Raw genomic sequence first — 3,685 nt, 5'->3', positions numbered from 1 at the left:
CTCTGTTTAGTACTATTAATTAGACAAGAAAAAAGGAGGTTGTCTTTGTGTACCACTGGGGGTTTGCAGTTTTTGGATAATAAGTTTATTTTAAGTAACTATGATTTTCGTTTTCTTTCAGTGTTCAGGTAGCCACAGTTGACCATGGGGACCGCTTGAACTGGCACCACCTCCCGTCTGCACCCAAGTCCCCACCACCCTGTCCCTCTGACGGCTCTGGGCTGGGTGTGGCAGGGACAGGGCAGAAGTGAGACTTCGACCTGGTGGGTGCACAAGCATAGGTGTAAATATAGCTCCAACATCTTACATGAGAATGATTTGAATTCAAATTCTTTAATGGCCCACCCTGGAGTTTTATCCCTCCTGTTAATAATTTCATGACCAATACAGTTCTTTGTTTAGCTGAGTGTTTCAATTCCGGTGAGCATCATTTCATGTGTGTGGTGATGTCAACAGCCACAGGTGAATCTAAAATAATATCACAGGGTCTTGTGACGGTGCTGGCAACCTCTCCGCTCATACTGGCCGGCGTGCCTCGGGACGGGAGTCACGGCGCAAGCTTGCAGGTGGTCGTTCCTGGGAGTGTGGTTTTAAAGCAATACAGGTCTCTGAGAAGAGAAAAAAAGGTGTCTTTATATTCAGAATAGTCAGGAACGGCGCTGGTGTTTACATCTAATGTGAAGTGACCAACACAGGGAAGAAACGGACACGCTCAGGTCGAGGGAATTTGTCTTTAACATACTTTTTTAAATAACCCACAATTTGGTGTTGAATTCTAATTTTTAAAAGACACTCATGTATTTATTTATTTGAGACGGAGTCTCACTCTGTCGCCCAGGCTGGAGTGCAGTGGTGCGATCTCGGCTCACTGCAAGCTCTGCCTCCCGGGTTCCCGCCATTCTCCTGCCTCAGCTTCTCGAGTAGCTGGGACTACAGGCACCCGCCACCACGCCCGGCTAATTTTTGGTATTTTTAGTAGAGATGGAGTTTCACCGTGTTAGCCAGGATGGTCTCGATCTCCTGACCTCATGATCCGCCTGCCTCGGCCTCCCAAAGTGCTGGGATTACAGGTGTGAGCCACCACGCCCGGCCAGGTACTTATTTCTTAATGCCCTATTCCTACAAAGTGCAGAGGGCATTTGAGAATGTCAGAAACTATAATGAAATAAGAACAAAATACAATAGCTTTCCACGTTGATACTATTAGAGATGCTTGCCGTTAAATTTCACCCTGCAGCTCAGGTTCAGGAGCAATTTTATAGGCCTTTATAATGTTATGATATAATCAATGCTTCTATAAAATCCCGTTTATGAACGACAACAAGGGAGCCATCGTGTGTGTCAGAGTCATTCACAAAATGTTTAATGAGCTGTATTAGGTAATGACATGACCCAACAGGTGATTTCCAAAACGCCCCGTCTTTCAAAAACCATATGAAAATCTCCAAATTGGACATTTAAAATGATTCATATTATTATTAGGAAAAGCATATAAGATGTATTGAAGAAGAAGCATGGTTTGGCTCCTTTTTAAACATTTTAATTAGTGGACTTTGTTACTTAGAGCAATGTTAGGTTTACAGAAAAACTGAGTATCAGGTCCGGGGAGCCCCAGTGCCTCGGCTCCTCTGCAACTGACATCCTGCTTCCTGTGCTGCGTTTGTTACAATTATCAGTCACATGAACACACAGCTCACATTAGGGCTTATTCCTTGTGTCAAACATTTTATGGGTTTTGACAAGTGCATCATGACATGGATCCACTAGTTCTGGTCCCTTTTATCAGGTTAAAAATAAAACGGGGCCTTGCAGAGATTTAAAGGTGGCAGTAATCACCTTTGTTATATTTTTCCTTCTGAAAATATTAGCCTTGGAAGGAAATGTTTTAACAACTAGCCACTGTTCTGTGTCTGGGCACATGTCCATAGGGAGCATATTCTCTTATCTGCTTCATGTCTGGGCACATGTCCATAGCAAGCGTATTCTCTTATCTGCTTCATGCTGTTGCCAATTTACAGACCAGTTGCTCAGAAGCTGTGATTTTTCTTCTGAGCATAAGCTTATCCTCAGAATGGAAACTTTAATTCAAAATACAGTTTGGTCTCATAGGAACATTGTAGTCTTGCTGGCTGGCATTCACATGGAGACCGATGACAGTGCCTCTTTCCTCTGCACACATCCATCCACCCACCCATCCGTCCATCCATCCATCCATCCATTTATCCATCCATCCATCCATCCATCCCTCCGTTTGCTCATTTCCACCCAGGAATCCATCATCTCTCAAACTAAGGTTTCGACATCATTCCCTCCTTTCAGAAAGTGCAAACCAAAGCCAAGACTGGCTCACACATGCCACGTGGGAGTTAGAGCGAGAGCATTTTTCAGATCCTTGTTCTCTTCTGGCCCCACCTCCCACAGTTTCTGGAAGTCCCAGGACAGGGAAAAGGACAGAAAGGTGGAAAGGACATTATTGAGTGTGGCTCTTCCCTCTCCTCAGAGGAAATTGTTCACCTGCCACCCTCGGGAATTTAATTTTCAGTGTTAAAACTTGACATTTTATAGTAGTATGTGTACCATAGTTATAAAATGGGCAAACTTGTCTAAATGAAGTTAGCTACATTGTTATGACATTTTCCCCCAGAGAATCACAAGCTCTGAGATACACTTGTGAACATTACTTATGCAGAAATTCTCTTAAACCGGGATTCTTTCTCTCAGTTTACCTTAGGCTAACACAGAAACATATTTTGACACAGAAAGAATTTTTTATCTTCATTGCTCAAGTCACCTGGAGGCAGCTCCTGCCTGGGGTGGATGCCTCCGACCCCTGGGAATGACCCCGGCAGCCACCGCTGTGCCCCCCACAGAAGGAGGCTCGTGCCTGGTCCAGCTTTCCCACCCGGGGTCTCTGTGGCTGGCTCCCCCCAGCTCGGGGCAGAAGCCTAATTCAGGGTTGTTCTGCTCAGTTGATCCAGTCAGACACTAGGGTTTGCCTAGGGGCCTGGCCTGCCAGCAGCACAGGTGAGGGGACGCAGGCTTGGCCACAAGCACCCCCGCTGACCTTCCCTACAGACCTGGCACATTTAATCTTCTTTGAGGAGGGGAAGAGGATGCATTCAGAAATGCCTTTGCCAATGAGGCCCTCAGGAGCTTGCACTGGAATCACTCAAAATTCCCAAGTAGCCTGAGTGTCCTAATTCATTTCTGTGTACATCTGCCTAATTCTCAATCCACGTCTAAGGTTAGAATGAACATTTGAATTAGCCATTCTGGACAACACACACACGCACTATACCATGCATTTAGATCTCTGCACCTTGTTCGTGTCAGCACAAACGCAGCCCCTCTCTTTTCAAAAGCCCAGTTCGTTTTCCAGCAGGCGTGCGCTTTCATTAAACTTTCCCTCCTGTGGGTTCCGGCAGATTTCCCAACGCAAGCACAGCGGGAACTGCATTGTGTTTGTAGAAAATCCAAAATAATCTCTAGGTGAGTGTTAGGATGAAAAATGAATTTAGTGTTGGTACAGGTTTTTGTTTGTTGTACTTTTTGTTGGGGAGGGTGATGAAAATGTTCCAAAATTGATTGCGATGATGGTTGTGCAATTCTGTGAATTTCCTAACAAGCACTGAACTCTACACTTTAAATAGGTGAACTGTGTGGTATGTGAATTATATTTTAATAA

The 3,685-nt window shown here is 44.8% G+C and overlaps 1 long non-coding RNA gene across 1 annotated transcript; it reads right to left on the bottom strand.

The window, feature by feature from the left end:
- Positions 1–314: 314 nt before the first annotated feature.
- On the bottom strand, positions 315–3,485 carry LOC116481754 (uncharacterized). Its single transcript, XR_004251624.3, has 2 exons — positions 3,320–3,485; positions 315–608 (listed from the first exon to the last, which is right to left on the bottom strand). It is a non-coding gene; the product is annotated as an uncharacterized LOC116481754 (long non-coding RNA).
- Positions 3,486–3,685: the final 200 nt, after the last annotated feature.

Source organism: Hylobates moloch, unplaced genomic scaffold (genome assembly GCF_009828535.3).
Source record: "Hylobates moloch isolate HMO894 unplaced genomic scaffold, HMol_V3 SCAFFOLD_14, whole genome shotgun sequence".
In the NCBI taxonomy this organism is placed as follows: Eukaryota; Metazoa; Chordata; class Mammalia; order Primates; family Hylobatidae; genus Hylobates; species Hylobates moloch.
The sequence above is the reverse complement of the archived record's forward strand: the minus strand, read 5'-3'. Positions and strand labels throughout refer to the sequence as shown.